Source organism: Solanum verrucosum, unplaced genomic scaffold (genome assembly GCF_900185275.1).
Source record: "Solanum verrucosum unplaced genomic scaffold, falcon-dt-bn FXZP01000214.1, whole genome shotgun sequence".
Classification (NCBI taxonomy): domain Eukaryota; kingdom Viridiplantae; phylum Streptophyta; class Magnoliopsida; order Solanales; family Solanaceae; genus Solanum; species Solanum verrucosum.
The window spans coordinates 718,559-738,915 of NW_026020059.1; the positions used below are offsets into that span (position 1 = coordinate 718,559).

General features: G+C 33.1%; 1 pseudogene; it reads left to right on the plus strand.

Moving 5' to 3' along the window:
• The first annotated feature begins 12,961 nt into the window (after positions 1 to 12,961).
• On the plus strand, positions 12,962 to 18,472 carry LOC125823268 (pectinesterase/pectinesterase inhibitor PPE8B-like; annotated as a pseudogene).
• Positions 18,473 to 20,357: the final 1,885 nt, after the last annotated feature.

The following is a 20,357-nucleotide window of genomic DNA, read 5'->3' on the forward strand; positions in this document are numbered from 1 at the left end:
AGAAGATTATAAATCACGATAATAACAACTTAAAATGTCTAAAAATTTGTTGACTCTTAAATTTTTTTTTGTCCACATAAGTTGAGGCAGAGAGAGTAACATATATAATGTGAAAAATACGTAAAAAAATTATTATATATCATAATAATTAACAACTTAAAATGTCTAAAATTTTATTGACTCTTATTTGGTCCACATAAATTGAGTAGAGGGAGTAACATATTCAATGTGAAAAAACATAAAAAAATTATTACAAAACATAATAATTAACAACTTAAAGTATCTACAAAAGTATTAAAAAAATTAGCTGACTCTCGAAATTCACTTGAGTCATATAAATTGAGATAAAGGGAGTGATATGTATTATGTGAAAATTACGTAAAAAGTACTATAAATCATAATAATTGATAACTTAAAATATTCTTAAAAATATAAATTTTTGATTGACTCCAAATTATATTTGTGTCACATAAATTGAAAAAAATAACATTTATTGGACCCGTGCTAGCATAGGGTTCTTATATCTAGTAAAAAAAATTATAAAGCTTATAACAATTTCTTAAAGTTTCTTGAGACTTTGAATTAAGGGTGACATTAATGTGTCAAAATTAAATGACGGTGACATAAGTCTTAATTAATTGAGTGTAGGTGACAATTATGTAATGAAGGATTAAAGATTTATGAGGCATTTGTGGGAGTTGCCCTCAAGCTTTTAAGTGGTCCATTTTATTAAATGAGGGGTAAAAAGGTAAAAGACTAAAACCTAATTTGGTGGGAACCAAAAATGGAGGGAAGCCAGCGAACCAAAAGGGGAAATAAAAGCTTTCCCCCGCCTCCCCGCCGGATTCCTCCTCCTCCTCCTCCTCTTCTTCTTCTTCTTCGGCTTCGTTCTTGCTTGCTTTCTTCCCATTCTCTTCATCTTTTTCTTCTTCTTCGTACATTGTTGGTCTTGGCTGTTATTCCTTGTGCTTCTTCTTCTTCTTGAATCAGATTTAGTTAATTAGTGGACTAGATTTCGTAATGTATCAATTGGCATTACTTCATAAGTGATTGTATTCACACACCATTGTTTGGTAAGTAATATTAATAGTTCTTTGAATCATTCATCATCATCTGGGTATACCTGCAATTTTTCAATAATTTACATTCGCGTTTCCAATAGATGGTTATATATGTTGCAACAGTTGACTATTGGAACAAATGATAGCCTTATGTTGCAACAGAAAGGTTATATCAATCGCAACAAAATAGTCATATATTGCAACATATAACTAACACATGTTGCAATATATGATTTATGTATCACAACAGAATGGTTATATGTAGCAACATATGACTTACATGTCGCAATAGAATAGTCATATGTTGCAACATATAACTTACACATGTTGCAACATGTGTTTTATGTGTCGCAACATAATAGTTATATGTAGCAACATATGACTTACATGTCACAACAGAATAATAGTTATATGTTGCAACATATAACTTACACATTGTAACACCTCGGTATTTGAAAGATCTAAGAATAGGAAGAACTAAACTTCATAATAGAAAATTTGAAAATTTTAGCAAATTATGTTAAGTATGAGTTTTGAGTCAATTTCAAACGACCAGAACTTTCGATACATGATGAGTTAGGTAGCTCATAAGATATCAAATGAAAGATCTTGGGATCCTCTTTCCAACGCCACCGAGTTTGCTAATTTCGAGGTCGTATGAGGGAGATATGCCCATTTGAAGTCGAATTGTCCAATTAAGAAAAGTTACCCAAAAATAAGAAGGGTATTTTGGTCTTTTCCTTACCCTATCAAATGTAATTCGAAAATTGGTAATATTTAGGGGTCTAAACTGATTTGGTTAAGTTTTTGAAATTCTAATTTACGCTAGGGTTTTAAGAGGAGTTCAAAAAGAGGAGAAAAATGAGAAAAGTAAAGCGTTCAAGTTCTTGAGGATTTTGTTGCGGATTTTACCAAGGGTTTTATTCCTAAGAGGTATATGAGTTCACATAGCATTGGGTTCATTCACCCACAAACTAATCATGATTTATTCAACATAATTTGGTTCTTGAGGATAAAGGATTTGAGTTCTAAATGAGTTTTATTGAAGTTTCTTTCATAATCTTGATTGTTGAGGTTTTGATGAGTTCTTGAATTGAAAGTTGATGTTTTGAGGGTAGTTTTTAGTGGATTATCATATATTAATATTGGGTATTCAAATCTAAGTGATCGGGGAAGATACCATTTGATTCTAGGTGTATTGGGGTTAGAAAACGAGTAAAAAATTTCGTCAAAGTTTCTGGGAAAAGGGGTGGGGGGCGCCACGCCACTCGGTGAGCCCCAAATTGTTGTCTGTAGTTTGACCCCTAGGGCACTGCTCCACTCAGTGTGCCTAACCTTCCTTTTGTAGTTTAGGTCTGCCCCCTGCACCACTCAGTACGCAAGGGTCGCTAGGTCTTCTACCCTTTCCCACTTCTTTCCGTATGAGTTCCCTCGAATCGTACCTATGTTTTCTAATTGATTTCTACACTCTAAGGTATAGATAAATATCAAGATATTATCATAACATGGGATCATAACCCTTGAATCCATAATTCAAATTCAAGGTAGAGCTAAGAGTCAAGTCTAGAGATTTCTTCGAGTCTTTTCAAAAGTCTTTTACAATTGTTTTTAAACTTGTTTTAAGACTTGAGCACCGAATTGAGCAAGAGTAGAGCTAAGTTCATTTTCTTTAAAATGATATATGAGAACTAAGTATTCCCAAGAGTAAATGTTTTCACATTTAAAATGAGAGGAAACACTACATAAAAAATGATCATTAGAATTAATTGCCACTAAATATGTATTTTTAGCGGCAATTAACACTCTTTGTATATATCCCTAAAGCCTTTAGCGACATTGGTTCTAAGGCACTTAACTAATGCCGGTAAAGACTTTAGCACTCTTTATTAATGTCAATATTTATTGCCGCTAAAAGTTATTTTTGTTGTAGTGAAACACCGATTTCCAAAAGAGTTTTCATGAGTAGTTTTAGTACCATCTCTTTTAAGAGAAAGATTTTGAATAATAATCTCAAACCACAAAAAGAGTAATATTTTTAAACATACGAGCTAGTTACATTTTTGGAGTAGTATTGAGCACCGATATGGGGACGAGTTTAGATAACTCAAAGTCTTCATAAACTATGTAGCCAACGTGGATAGAAAGGGTCATACTTTTTAGATGATTCCTTAATGTTTTTTAGCATAGACTAGTGGATCCACTTAATAGTAGGTTCTATACCCTGGCAAAGTGTAGGACAGCTCTGGCAACGTAGACGTTGTATCATCACATAGCTCATAGTAATGGTTGTCGATTAGAGAATCTCCCACAGAGTTTATTTTGTATTTTCATATACAAACAGAGTTTATTTTGTGTACAGACTGAGTATATTATATTTTTAAATACATGAAGTTATTATCTACTGTTTAAAAATCCTTTCTTTATAAGGCATTCTTTTCTACTACTTTATATTGAAACAAGTTAAGTATTCCTGAGTTGAGTTGAGACGAGGTAAGTGTTTCTTTATCTCCAGTTCAAGCTTATGTCATGTTTTAGAATTCCCCTAACATGCTCATACATTTCATGTACTGACGCTATTTGTCCTGCATCTTTTATGATCCAGCTACACCAGGATCAACATCCAACTCTTCGTTGATCCAGTCGAGCTCCAGAGTTAGTTGGTGAGCCTCCTTGCTTCCGGAGAATCCCTTTTATTATGTTTTGTCATTATATTTCAATTTTTTAGGATGATCGGGGGTCTTGTCCTGACATCCCTCATAGTATTAGAGGCTTCATAGATAGTTAGACGTTAGTTCATGAGTCTTTTCATTTCCATTCGTTATGTTGAGACTTGAGTTGCCACTTTTGCTAATGGAATGTTTATTGCTAAAACATTCTAAGTTATTATTTGAGTCACATTGTACTTTTTAAAGTGCTTCCATTATGAGTAAGTCTTCCGCTAAGAGTTACTTATAACATAAAAATTTAAATATGAAATGATTACAGGATGATAAATCGGAGGCGAAAATAAAAGGAAAGACTAATATTAATCTGCTTTACTTACGGTTTATTGTCATTTATAACATGTATTTCTTTTCCATTTTCCCCTACTCCATCTAGGTTTTTAAAAATTTCTTGTGCATTTTAGGTAAAGATTAACTTTAAAGAAAAAAAACAAAAAATAATATCATCTTGATATCTTAAAAAAGTCACTTATTTTGGAGAATATTACAAAAACTAAAATATCATTTAAAAAAGAAAGTAAAAGATTGTATCTTCACAAAATGAAAATTCATAAAAGTCACAAGCTGGTTCTCTCCAAATAAGAAAAGATAATAAGAAGAAAGCAATATCATAACTAAGCTAAGGATTAAAATGTTACTACAATTACATATTACCTAGGTAATGTTATAAAATATTATAGTGTGGATGTCCACTACACCAGAAGTTACTCTCACCCATTATGTCCATTACTTTCCTCCATTATGAAGATAATCATAACCTCCATAACCTCAAACTTTATAACCATTATTCTTGTAACCTTTCACTTCTATAACCTCCTCCATTATATTCATGTTAATGTCATGTTTATGACTAACCTTTTGTATGCTTCTATGTTACACTATAAGTCGAGACATAAGGGTTCATATTGTATACACTTGAAGATTTGGTGAATACATGAAAGAAAGAAAGTTATATTATATTGTTTCTCTTCTTTTGTTCTTAAGTTTTACAACACGTTATCAACATGATTGTTCTACTATTGAAGCAAAGTAAATATAAAGAAGGTAAAAAATATTTGTGTTTATTTTTCTCTCGGAAATAAGGTAAATTACTATATAATCAATTTTATATTTTACTTTTGATTATGCATCATTAGTTTTCTTACCATCTCAAAATCATATGAGTCCAGCAAGTTGCTTTTACTTTGAGCAAACTTTTAATTTGATCACTTATATATTTAAAAAGTAAAATTAGTTTTGTAAGTTAATAATTCGTAAAGAAATGATTCTTTATGATCTTGTTTTATTAAAAGATAAGTTATTGAGTTATGTGGCATATACATATTGATTGGATTATCATTATTGGTTACTTTTGCACCTCTTTATTTTTCTTTATCTAAACATTTACTTATTGAGTTATTAATATATTATTTGTACTAACAAAGTTTGTTTTGTGGTTATTTTAAAATGGTTAGTAAATTATGTTAATCTCCGTAACAATGTTGAGAAAGAATGTTAAAAGGTTATTTTATATGATTCCAACATGTTGTTCTAATTAATAGATTTTGTTCATTTTTCTTATGCTTTAAGTAATTCAGATTATATTTATGATTTTCAATAATTATTTTTTTGGTAACGTATTTGGTTATCAAGACATTGATTGAGGGTAAGACGGTGAATTCAAGTTTCACCGGACCAAGTGGGTAAGACACAGAGTTGAAGTCTCAGTGCACCATGATAATAAGAATTTGGGTTCAAGTCTCATTGATTTATGACCAAAGACGTTTTTATATGGGTAAGACATTGGGTTTAAGTCCTAATGCACTATAGTGATGATATGATGATGACTAACATAAAGTTGTATACTTTTGACTGAAAGTCATGAAATTTGCCCAATTAATTTGCTCCATTCTCTTATGTGAATGTGGTAGCAGTGCATAATATGTCTGAAAAATGACAAGTGGTTGAATATATGAATATGGATGTGGTAAAATGTTAATGGTCATCATTGTGGTGATTAAAAGGAAGAATAATATGGGTTCTTACGATGATCCTTCAAAATGTGAAGGTAATTTCTATCCATTAAAGTGATATGAAAAGTTATTGGCCACATTGTTGTTGGTGCAACCCAATTTAAAAAGTTTTGTAAATCCTCCATCAAAATAAAGGAATACAAAGTGGTAGTACATTTGGTACATTTGACCTCTTAAAGTGATGTTGAGGTGAGTCACATAAATTTGATAATGTCAAAGCATGACAATGAGTTTCTAATAAAAACTTATGGAACATGTACAAATAGTTATGGTCCATTTCTTGAAGAAAATGTGACTTGTGTTCGTATGGATAAGAACATGCTCATGTATTGTTGGATAAATGTCACATCTCACCTCTACGGGAGGTTTGCGAGATTGAAAAAAAATTATTTTGACATAAATGGTCATTTTGTTCATATACTTTGAATACTACACAAATAGTGTGGTATGTTTTATTATGAACTATTGCAGGATAAAAGAAAAAAATAGTTCTTTTCTATAAAGGTTGTGGTCATGACCAAAATAAATGTTATTGTGTGGCAACACAAATTTGTCATTGATTGTCAAGAAATAAGTCTTGCATGTAATAAATTTAACCATGACAATAATAATTATTTTCTCCTTGAAGGAGATGGTCACCATAAGAATGGTGTTGTGAAATTTGTGGCAGTATACAAAATTAATTAAGAGTTTCGGAAAGACTAATTTGTTACTATCCAGAAAATGAAATAGTTCATAATATTGAGGTTGTAGTGAGTCTCAAAAGAAACTTTTTCAGTTTCGGAGGAATTGAAAAGAAGAATATTATTATATTGAGACTGTAAATTATTGAAAGATCAAATATCTTCAGATTACTGCAATCAAAACGAGTTATGAATATTTACATAAAAGGTTACCCACCTTTCTCTTGTTTGTTGTATACAATTATAGGCATGATGATGGAATCACATGCAAAAGTAAACTAGAAGTTTATTAAAATAAATATCAGTTGGCATAACCGGGATCATTTCGGTTCAAATGTGATGCAAAAGAATTGAGAGTTCATGTGGTTATATGTTGGAGAAATAAAAGAGTCTTCAAGAATTCTCATGTGCTGCTTGTTCTCATGATAAAATGATCATTGTACCAGCTAAGGTTGGGATTGTATCCCTTGAAATTATTTGAAACATATAAAAAGGTGAATATTGGCCCGTTCACCTGCCATGTGGACCGCTTACTATTATGATTTAATAGATGCATCTATCGTATGGTCACATGTGCATTTGCATCAACTTACGAATTGATTTTTGTAAGGTTGTTTGCTCAAATTGTTAAATTAAGAGCACAATTCCAACTATAAAATTATGTTAGTAATACTGGTTGGTTTAGCACACATTGTTTGCCTCCAATTATAGTTAGACCATTGATTATGAGAACAAACCTCTCAAATAAAATTTGGTATGAGATGAGTTTATTTAACATGTATGCATCAAGCCAACAAGGTTCTCCCACCACAATTGGTTCAGGGTCATGAACCAAATAATTTACATCTAAAAATTTAGTGTGTGCACATATGATTTTATTGCTCCACCACACGCAAAGATGGATCCCCAAATGAGGTTGGGGGTAAATGTTAGATTTCCTAACATTAAGGGGAGATATATTTAGCAGCGCTGAAAATTATGTGTGAGGTGAATTATCTAGATCCTCGTTAAAAAAATGTGAACTTGAAGCTCAAGAGATAATTCATTTGCAAAATGTTGCAAATAATTTGCCAGATGTATTTGCTGACCCAATATTTTAATCAAGCTGCAAATGCTTCAATAAATAGTCCTTGGAGGACAGAGTCTATGGTACACCAGAAGCGTGATAGACCAATCGATTTCAAACGTAAAATTCCTTGAGGAAGGAGAGGGGCAAATGATCAAAACGGTCATGATAATGAGGTACGTGCTTTGAAAAAGCACTATGACATAACACTTCATAAAACCTTGGCAAATGTTCAAGTACCTGAAAATGATGAAAAATGAAGAGATCTCGATAAGTCATGTCATATTGGAATCAAATCAAAATGACAGTCGACTGTATCTTTGATATGAAGTAACACTCAATGCTATAAATTGTTACAAGGATCTTAAATTCAAATTTGTCATATAGTGTGGACAGATAAATGATTGGCCAAATAAAATGCACTATTCAAGTATATTTTATTTCATATTTTTGAACTTATAGTTCATAGATCAAAATATATGTCTGTGGGGTACACATGAATCATTGTGCGAAAGTATAACCGTAAGATATAAAGTACGGTTTGTGCCTCGGGGCATAAAGGGTTTTCGCAAAAATCCTGACCTTATTAAATGGAGATATATTGTCACGACCCGGGAGCACCCCCAAGTCGTAACAAGGCGTATTCGACCCCGAAGGGGTCTTATACAAGCCACATAGTCATTCATTGCATTCAATAATGATAATAATGCGGAAATAAAAACTTATTTACATCCAAACATTCAAGCTTCATTAAAACAACTTTAAAAACACACAGCGGAAGTCTAAGTCTCACATGGCCATCTTAGACACAATCACAAAACATAAGTAGGGACACGGCCCTTTACAATCAAAAGAAGTCTATTAAGTCTATTACAAGAACCTTATCATAAAATTAGAATAGAAAAGTCTTGTCCTCGACATATGAGGACATACCACAAGATCTTGGAAGAACTTCAAGTTCCAAGCTTACTATAGAACCCGCTCACTTTCCGGAACCTACACTAGTAAATGACATACAAGACAAGCATAAACATCAAGTAAGTCATAATATCACCTTTAAACAATATCAATATGAAAACCTTTACCTTGGACCTTCACCTCAAGCAACCCTTATGCTATACCTCATGCAATATATGGATGGCGTCCCATACCACCATCCATACTAAGGCACCACATTTAGGTCACTTAAAGTAACTTATCATTCCATTCTTTCACCTTTGCACAATATTCATACATAAGAGGTATATCATTAATTAAGACATGACAAGGGAAAATAACTCATAATATAACCCAAGTATAGCATGCATCTCATATTAAGCATTTGAGAGCCAACATTCTTTAATAACCTTATTTAGGCCACGATTGTGTCACATACATTAGGATTTAGAGAAACTCACTATGACCCTCTCCAAGCCTACTCGTGCAATGTATAGGTAGCATCCCATACTACTACTTATACTTTGTAGAGCCTATCAAGAAACCATAATGAAATCTCACATGATGGGAAGTAAGCATTTAACCGACATAGACCATGAGAGCTTGTCATGGAATCCGGTGTCATAAGTCCCCACACCGTAAAGAGGTGGTCTACTTGCCTAAGGAAGACCGGTATATATAGCTTAATGGATCCACTAGCTACCTATGCGGGCACATAGTTTATGGGATAAGGTAGACGATCATTGAAACTCATGCCTAACCATTGGGGGAGTTTCCATCTAACCAAATCCACTCGGTGCTTAGCCTACATTCCCATAGAATAGTTCGTTACCTTGACATTATCACATATGAGAGGTGCCATTGGCCTACCAACTCCAAATTACATTCATTAACACGTGAAATGGTGCTTTAAGCCTACCGTTTCAAGGTTCATTTAGGAAAGCTCATTAACTCCTCTTGAAAGGGTGCCATGGGCCTACCGGTTCAAGTCTTATCATTAACCTTCATGGAAAGGTGCCATAGGCCTACCGACTCCAAGGTTCATTACTATCATTAATGGAAGGGTGCGATAAGCCTACCGATTCCAAGGTTCATTATTATCATGAGTGGAAGGGTGCTACTAGCCTACCGATCCAAGGATTCAACAACCAATAATATAATCATTTAAACAAGAAAATGATGCACAAGCTCTACCAATTCGAGATATGCAATAAATTGGAGAATCCTTCATATTTTATCATCAACATTCATGAGTGTCAAATTGAGAAAAATCCTTTCAATAATAACACATTTACGTTCATAACATGATCACATTAGCTCCATTAAATGCCTATTCATAAAAATGTCATGTAACACTTATATTTCTCATACTATGCCTTCAAGGCCATGGTCACAATACATTCCATAATTAAACACCTCCACCATAAGTGGATCAAACCAAGCAATAACAATTTTTTTATCCATAATATGAGATTAAGCCAACTTACCATCCTCCAAAGCCATAATCAACAACACTCAAGTCCCAACCATTTTTCTTACCACAAGAGAATTCTTCCATAACTTGCCCATAAGGCCACAATCCTCAATTATCCATATACCAACAATTCATCATAAATAGGTATAGAAAACCATATAAATCAACAATACAATCCAATCTAAACACAATTTCATCAACATTAAATCATAGGCATTAAACCCACTTCATTAGCAAATTCTAGGCTTTTAATGAAAACATGGGTTCTTGAAGAAGTTTTATATAGAAATCATCTTAAAATCATAAATAGAACTTCAATTTACCAATATAATGACTTTAAAAACATTTTACCCATGAACCCATACCTAGAATAGAAAATAGAAGTTTTGTTCTTTGAAGACTTTTGAAACCCTTTTGAATGGACTCCTTGAAGGAAAGATAATCAAGGATCAAGGGTCACCATACCTTTGTTAAGATTCCCCAAGAAAATTGATGAAGAAACCACCTTCAATCCAAGCCCTAGCTCCAAGTTCTTGACCTTCTTAAAATGGAGGATTGTAGAGAGAAAAGTATTTGAGAGGAGGTGAGTTCTTTTTAATTCTAATTGGAGTGACTTAAAATGGAAGAATTTGGTCTAGAAGGGTTTTATAATTGCTAGGAAAGGCATATAATAAAAGGGGCTCAACTTAGGAAAATAAATAAGGACCCACTTAAAAGTTTCCACTAAACCCGTCTAAGCTCGTCCTTGCTGACAGTGCTTCACTATTTTGGGCATAACTTTTTACTCTGAGATCGGAAAAGGGCAAACTCGGTGGCGTTGGAAAGAGGACTCAGATACCTTTAATTGGATAGGTAATGGTCCACCTAATTCATTTTGAGCTAAAAGATATGACCATTTAAAGTTGACCCTCACTCCTAACTTAAAACTAAAAACTGTTTTTAGGGGACTGTTTTGAGGGTCTCGGTTCTAAATGATTTCATGACCTAGCTTAAGGTCTTGCTAGACTATAAAGGTGATTAATCAACTAGCTAATCAACCCCTTAAGCCCATAAACAACACTCCAAACTTTAACGACAAGACCCTTACAACTTACTAGTTCAAACAACTAGTTTCCGAACGTCACTGTCATTTCTCATCATTTCATCAAGTTCTCAACTCCAAACTCACATGTGAGGCTCTAGTTTCACTAGTTCGTTTTTTTTTGGGTCGTTACATATATTCTCTAGTGGTGGATGCAATGAGACTTGTTTCAGTATGGCAATAGATGAAATTCTTGAATATGTATAATGAATAATTATTATGTCTAACTAGACGATGAATGTTATATGAAAATCCTTGAAGGATTTAAAAGGTCTTGAAGCAATTCCATTGAGTACCCAATGATTTTGAGACTACTTAACACAGAGAAAGAATCTTTTTGATCTCATGAAAATGATTTAAAATGTCATGTATTAGTGCAATTGGTGCACCTATAGATTGTTGGTTATGCAAATGCTAGAAGATTATTTGATATACATAACGAAAGTTATGTGAAAGGATTGTCATATTATCATTCAAGTTATGACAAGAAACTAACAAAGCAAGAAAATCAACACATAGAAGATGTGTGATTTTCTTTGCGAAGAAAAGACGAGCTTCAATAAAATTGAAATGATCAATCTTTGAGTCAGAAATAATTTGATTATGTAGATGCATAATATTTATTTGATCCGCATAAAGCTCGATCGCAAATGGACTATTTATTTATATATGGAAGCACAACAAAATCTTGGCATTCAAAGATTCAAATCATGCAGAAATAATATTGATCTATGAATTAAGTCGAGTGTGTATTTGGTTGGAATCATGATCTATCATATTCAGAAAATATGTGATTTTCTTTTGAAAATGATATTCCAGCCACCATATACGAAAATAATACATAGCTCAATTGAAGGGAGGAGACAATCAAAGGAGATCAGACAAAGCATATTTCACCAAAAGTCTTTTTCACACACGATCTTCAACAAAATGCTGAGATAGACGTTCAAAGACTCATTCAAGTGATAATCTTGTAAACTTATTCACTAAGGATTGTCAACATCAATATTTGAGAAATTGTGATATAAGATTCAAATGCATCGTCTCCGAGATATCAAGTAAAGTTTTTATCAGGGAGAGAAAATTACGTGTTGTACTCATTTCCTTAACCATGATTCTATCCCAATTGAGTTTTCCTGGTAAGGTTTTTAATGAGGCAACATTCAAAGCGTATTAAAAGATATGTGTACTCTTTTTCCTTCACTAGGATTTTTTCCCATAGAGTTTTTTCCTAGTAAGGTTTTAACGAGGCGTATTATCTATGGACATCCAAGGGGGAGTGTTATAAAATATTATAGTGTGGATGTCCACTATACCAATAAGTTACTCTCACTCATTATCTCCATTACTTTCCTCCATTATGAAGATAACCATAACCTCCATAACCTCCAACTTTATAACCATTATTTTTGTAACCTTTCGCTTCCATAACCTCCTCCATTATATTCATTTTAATGTCATGTTTATAACTAACCTTTTGTATGCCTCTATGTTACACTATAAATAGAGGCATAAGGGTTCATATTGTATACACTTGAAGATTTGGTGAATAAATGAAAGAAAGAAAGTTATATTATATTGTTCCTCTTGTCTTATATTTTTCTTGTCTCCATCTTTATATTATTCTTTTGTTCTTAAGTTTTACAACATGTAAGTAATTGTACAAATGGTAGAAAAAATCAAATCAATGAAGATGACTTTTAGTTGTCGAAAGTAGAAGTCTTTAAAAATGACATTTTACAATAAAAACATGTAAGCAAAAGTATACCTTTACTACAATATAAAGGAGGGTGATTTTTTTAAGTTTGGACAATACTACAATATTAAGAAAGAGCAGAACTCTTCCACTACCAAGAAGAATTATTGCATGCCTGTCACATTCAGTGACTCAAAGAATTTTACTTTTTTCTGTTCATCACCTTTAAATGGCCATCACAGATAGGTTTTGCGATATTCTTCTTTCATATCTCTAGACTGTACCTGTAATTCTTGTTCATAAACTAATCATATTTTTAAAAATTTTTAATGCAAGGAATATAATGCCGCTATTTGTCACTGTAACTATAGTTGTATGTGTTCGACGCCAACTGATAACAAAGCACCTTATAACACGATTATTTCTAAAGATGGGACCGAAAATTTCAACACAACTGCTGGAGCAATATTTGTGGCCCCTAATCACAGTGTCAATCCATTCTTCATAAAAATTAAGAAAGGCACATATCAATAATATATTAGAGTTGATAAAAAGAAGACTAATATAATCCTGATTGGAGAAGGGATGGATATTATGATAATAACGGGTAATAGAAGTTTTGTCGACGACAACAAAATCCATGATACCGCAGCCATTGGTAAGTCTCTCTCTATATAAATACATGAATTTTATTAATTTTGATGAATTACAATTGTTTCTTCTTATTTAATTTGCAAGGGTTCTTGGTGATGGCTTCAAAGCCCAAGACTTAATTTTTAGGAATAATACCGAATCTATAAATCATTAGGCAGTGGCATTAAGAGTTGAAGCATATTTGACATCTTTTTATAGATGTCGATTCAATGGGTATCACGACACCTTATATGTGAAAAGACAACATCAATTCTACCGAGATTGTGAAATCTATGGCACGATAGATTTCATATGCTGTGACGCGGCGACTCTGTCCCAAAACTACTTGATTCTAGCACACATTCCATTGGCCAAGCAATATAACACAATCTTAGCCTAGGAGAGTGTTTGAGGACGTTCCAACTGGAATAGTGCTTCAAAATTGCACTATAAAGGCTATCTGAGTCCAGAGATAACGTTACGACGTATTTAGGTCGGCCATGAGGTATATTTTCTAGGACTGTGATAATCGAAAGTTACATCGGTAACTTGATAGATCCTAGAGGATGAGTTGAATGGATTGAATCGACAAATAAATCTGTTAGCCGTCGGCCTTATTACCTGGAGTACTTATTTATTTTCTTTATTTCTTTTTATGTTATATTTGATAATAACTTAAAGAAGACTATAAATCACGATAATAACAAATACGTAAAAAAATATTATTAATCATAATAATTAACAACTTAAAATGTCTAAAAATTTGTTGACTCTTATTTTGTCCACATAAATTGAGGCAGAGGGAGTAACATAATCAATGTGAAAATATGTAATTTTTTTTGTTACAAATCATAATAATTAACAACTTAAAGTATCTACAAAGGTATTACAAAAAATAGTTGACTCTCGAAATTCGCTTGAGCCATATAATTGAGATAAAGGGAGTGATATGTATTATGTGAAAATTACGTAAAAAATACTGTAAATCATAATAATTGATAACTTAAAAGATTCTTAAAAATATAAATTTTTGGTTGACTACAAATTACATTTGTATCACATAAATTGAAACAAAAGAAATACTAACATTTATTGGGCGTGTGCTAGCACGAACTCCTTGTATCTAGTAATAAAATTTTTTATAAAGCTTAAAACAATTTCTTAAATAAAGTTTCTTAGGGCATCTCCAACCCAATTCTCTATTTTACTCTCCAAATATTGAGTTCTCTATTTTTTCAGACAACCAACTCCAACCCAATTCTCTATTTTACTTTCTAAAAATGAATCTTTTTCTCTCTCATTAATATTATATTATTATTTCTATTTCATTCTTATTTTCTTATTTCATAATATAAATCCTATATTTCTTTTTTCCCAAATAATTACTTTATATAATTTTTAATGTGCTATGAAATTATATTTTATTCTAAATTTTTAAACAACATAAATTGCAAGAAAATATAATATAATACATAAATTAGGGGACAAATTCAAATAAAAGTGACATACAATTACATAAACACTCAATTTTCAAAATTATTACGTTTGCTCCCATAAATGCTCTATTAATGCATTACGGAGTTCAAAATGAGCATTTTTGTCCTTAATATTTTTATGTCTAGCTAAAAATTGTTCAAATAAGAGATTTTCATCTACCACCATTTCTATAGTTGGAGTTGGAGCCTCTACGACATCTTGAATTGGTGCATTGAGATCACGTTCATCCTCAATTATCATGTTGTGCAGTATAATACATGTAGTCATTATATCATGTAGCACTTCCTTTCTCCAAAAACATGACGGTCATGCAATAATTGCAAAACTTGATTGCAAAACTTCGAATGCATGTTCAACATCTTTTCGGCACGATTCTTGTTTCATCGCGAAATATTTCTTCTTTTGGGAATGAAGATAGTTTGAAAAATTGTAGACCATTTAGGATAAATACCATCAGCTAAGTAATGACCCATATCGTATTCTTTTCCTTGAATAACATAATGGGTGGGAGGCGCAATACCGCTAGCAAGATTGGAAAATAAATGTGATGACTCTAAAACATTAATATCGTTATTGGTGCCAGGCAAACCAAAGTAAGCATGCCATATCCAAAGGTCATAATCAGCAACAACTTCAAGAATAATTGTTAGTGATCCACTACGACCTGCGTATTGCCCAGCCCATGCCGTTGGACAATTTTTCCATTTCCAGTGCATACAATCTAGACTATCTAACATTCCTAGGAAACCACGCTGCTCACCAATGTAGAAGCCTCGCAACATCGTTAAGTGTTGGTGATCTTAACTATTGCTCACCAAAAACCTCTAAATGTATCTCGACAAAATCTCTTCATACTTTTAATAGTAGTTGACTCTCCAATTTTCACGTATTCGTCAGTGGCATCCGTTGGCAAACGGTATGCCAACATTCTAAACACAGCGATAATTTTTTGCAAAGTAGATAATCCAAATCTACCCAACGCATCAATGCGTTGTTCGAAGTACGTGTCGTGATCTTTAATTGCATCAACAATACGAAGAAACAAACTGCGGGACATTCGATAACGACGGCGAAATCAGGGGCAGAGCCAACATGTCTTTAGGGGGTTCATCCGAACCCCATTCGGTGGAAAATATTACTATATATACATGGTTAAAATTATTTTTTAGATGTATATAATAGATGTCGAACCCCCTTCGACTAGTTCGTATGTTTACTCCTTCGGATTTTGAACCCCTTATTGAAATTCTGGCTCCACCACTGGGTGAAATATTGCATCATTAGAGCGTGGTGTGGCTGAAAAATAATCACGAAATAAATTATCATCAGCCGCCTCATGATCACAATTGATTACCACATGACCTGGAATGGAGCCACCTATGAAAACTTCATTAGTATGATTTCGTAGAACTTGTTAGAACATGTAGTTGTTCATACGTAGCTGATTTTCTAAATTATTGTTGTGATCAATTAATTAATATGTTATGTATTGTATTTTATCTTGTATTTAAATTATTATGTTATGTATTATATTGTATTGTTATCTTGTATTTAAATTATTATGTTATGTATTGTATTGTTATTTAAATTATCATATCATGTATTGTATTTTTAAATTAAAATTTTTTCATCTTGCCATTTTAATTTTGCGTATTCTTTATAATGAAAATTAATAATAAAATAAAATTTTATTATTCACGAAAATTAGAAAAATAAAATAAAATACTATTAATTTGAAATTAAAATAGTATATATTAAATAATATTTTAAAAAAAATATTATATTACATTTAAAAAAGAATTATGAATATTAGATATTTAATTTAATGGAATTATATGTAAAATAATATGTTAATTAGAAAGTAATATAAATAATAATAAAATAATAAAAAAGTGAAATATAGAGTGTGAATAGTAGTTCTCCAAATTAACTAGTCCTATTCAACTCTCTAAATTTGAAGAATATAGGGTGATTTGGAGGTGGGATGGAGTGCCCATTCTCTATTTTACTCTCCAAATATAGAGAATGAAGAGTAAAATAGAGATGGGTTGGAGATGGTATAAAAAAGAGCACGCAAGTAGCTAATTAACAAATACCTATAATGCCCATTGCTTTAGTTAAAATTACAAAATATTTTGGAGATTTTTTTTTTAATAAAGAAATAATATTTTGGGTAAATTAATACATACACCGACCCAAAGCCACCGCCTTTGAAATATTGTTGGTCCAAATACATCGCTTAATCATAGCCGTGTTTCATACCCTATAAATAGACTTTGATAGGTAGCCAATTTTTTCCATGCCGGTTTGTATTGGTGTACTTCTCCTTTTTTATGATATGATTTGGTGTTCTTTCTTTGAATTTTGCAGTGTTTGATCAAGATATGGGTAATTATTGTTGATCAAGACTTGTATGATTCTGATGTTGATTTCGAATCTTTTAATATGGGTTGTGGGTTTCTGATTTGCAACTCTTTGATCATCTTTGTAGACAAGTTACGTTAGGGGGGTTTCGGGCGTTCGCAATAAGTTCTATTTTTTTGCCAATTTATTGATTCGTTATTGGTGTTTGTTGATCAGGTATGGGTAATAACAATGGGAGAATGATTATGCGTTTATTTATTTTGTTCCCATTTTTGAATTTTGATTGATTTCCAATGTTTAGAAATTGGAAGCTGGTAAGGTCCATTCAAGGTGCGGTTTTGGGGAATTTTGAGGTTTTGTTGTGAGAAATCGTGTGTTGTGTACATTGTTTTGTCAACCTGATTCCCTTTTATTGAATCTATATACGAGTAGAATTTGGATCTTTAGATGAATGAGTGCCATCATCTTTTCTTGTCACAACCATAGAGAGGAGCTATCAGTTTGGATTTGATATCTTTGACTTTCATCCTTATTTGGTTTGGCCAATGTCATTCTTAGCTGTCAAGAATACATGGATGGGCATCAGGGTGTAAGTGGTTATACAGGAATAGGTGTCTTGCTTTGGTGTTAGTCTCGGAAAGATGCAACAGTTCCCAGGTTTTTGACTATAGGTATTGGATTTTTTTGTCTGTCCAAGTTCTGTCAAAACTGCTCATGGAAGTTCTCAACTATGATAATTCTCTTCACTTATGCGTATAGTGCGTTCTGCTGCCAGTTTTAGTTCATTGTTCATATGCTCATGTTCTTTGACGATCCTGCTATCTCTTGTGGTTTTATGGGCACTGGATAAGTAGTCAAAAGTCAAATTCTGGACCTTTAATTGTGCCGTGAAGTGCTCCTCTGCCTTTTGTGTCTTTAGCTACTTATATTCTCTTTGCTTCCATTTTCCATTGGTTATCACACCTGCTTGATTTTGTTTGTTGGTGAATATGTGCGTAGACCACATGCTGACATTAATAGAGGATTACTTTGGAGACTTTAAAGGCTTGTATCAAGTATGCATTCCTACGCACCTGTTTCTTGGTCTTTTTAGTGCTTGCACTCCAAGATGGATATTGTCAGGGTTAGACTAAAAATGGGGTTTTTCAATTGTGTCTTGCATCTCTAGTGATTTCTCAGGTGATAAAGGTTTTATCAGCTTTGCACTGAACTGTTCCCTTCTTTCTGTGCTTGCAGTTGGGTCTAACCAAGTAGTGGATTGTTCTTTTCATGGAGGGCTTTGTTTGGACATTTGTGTTGAGGTTTCTTTAGTTCAAGTTTTGTGAGTACTGAGATTCTCATTTCAGTTTTCTTCCCGAATTAGAGTGGTCCCTCCTCTCTTTGTCAAAAATTGCCTCTAAATGGAAGTTTCCAGCTAAAATAGTTTTTCTTGCACTAGTAGTGTGTGTGTGTTGTATTCTGCTGCCGTTTTTAGTTTTTAGTTTAGATGCTTGTGTTCTTCGCCATTTAATGAGATCAACCTGGTGGTTGATGGGTATATGGTCTAATTGACAACTGATAAGTAATCAACACTCAATGCTAGATTTCTTGACAACCCCATCAAGTGGGTCCGTCTCTTTTGGTATATTCCGCTGCTTATCTTCTCTGCTTCCTGTTTGTTGTGTCACCCTAGCTTGATTTTATTTGTTGGATGGATGACAGTTAAAAGGATTAGATTTGGACAATTTCGAAGGTTGATACCCAGTGCCCATTCCTGTGCTCTGCCATTTCAGTGCTGCACTGCAATCTGAATATTATCAGGCAAGATAGAGGGGTTTCTCAATCGTGATACTTTGCCATTTTGTGCTTGCACCACAATCTAAATATTATCAGGCTTCGAGAGAGGGGTTTTTCAACCCTGTCTTGCATTTTCTAGTGGGTTTCGTCAGCTTTGCATGTAACTCTTCCCTTCATTCCTTTGCTTGCAGCCATTGGGTCTTACATATGTTGAGACTTTTCTAGTTCAGTCTTTTATGGGTATCGATAATTTTCAATTCAGTTTTCTTCCCTCATGACTCCTCTGACTTGGTCAAAACTACTCTTGTATGAAAGTTTCTCAATTACGATATTATTTTTGACCAGTGTGTAGTATTCCTACTGCCATGAAGTCCTTAGTCCAGATGCATATGTTCTTTGATGATCCAAGTGATGAGGTTTCCTATGGTGATGGGGTCTTTTATGGCAGTGGATAGCTGAATAAGTACTCGGCCAATTCTAGATCTTCTGAGAGTGACGTAAAATACTGCTTTACTTTTGGTCTTCTAGCTACTTACTTATCTTCTGTGCTTCCAATTTTTTTCCATTATCACGCTAGTTTGTTTTGGCTGGATAGATGTGTAGCCATATGGTGATACTGTTATTGACATTCAGATTTGGAAGTTTCAAAGCTTGGTTATAACCAACATGTGATCCTCTGTCATCTTTTGGTCTTTGGTGCTTGCATTGCAATTTGGATGTTGTCCGAGCTTTGACATAAGGGTTTTTTTGGTCATGTCTATGGCATGTTTAGTGATTACATGGGTGGTTTTGGGGTTCGTCAAATTTGCACTTAACTATTCCTTTCTTTCAATTCATGCAGCCATTGAACCACAGGGCAGTGGATTATTCTTTTCATGAAACGGCCTTATCCGTGATGAGGTTTCTTTAGTAGAGTCTCTTACGAGTATTGAGATTTTCGATTCAGTTTTCTTCCCTTATGGATCCTTTTTCTCTGTCAAAACTATTGTTGTATGGGAGTTTTTGACTAAGATAATATTTTCTTACAAGTGGTATTGTGTTCTGCTGCCATGAAGCTTCTAATCCAGACACTCTTCAATGATCTAGCTGATGAGGTCTCTCCTCATTATGGTTACAGTCAATTGATAAGTACTCAGTTTGTGGATCTATCTCTCCATGAAGTGCTGCTCTACTTCTGGTCTTCTAGTTACATATATTCTTTGCTACCATTTTTTTGTTGGATGGATGTGTAGACTATATGGTGAAAATATTAGAGGTTAGGATTTGGAGATTTCAAAGGTTGACATCCAGTATAGTATCTCCAGTTCAGGTTTTATGAGTACTGCGATTCTCATTTCAGTTTTCTTTCCCAATCA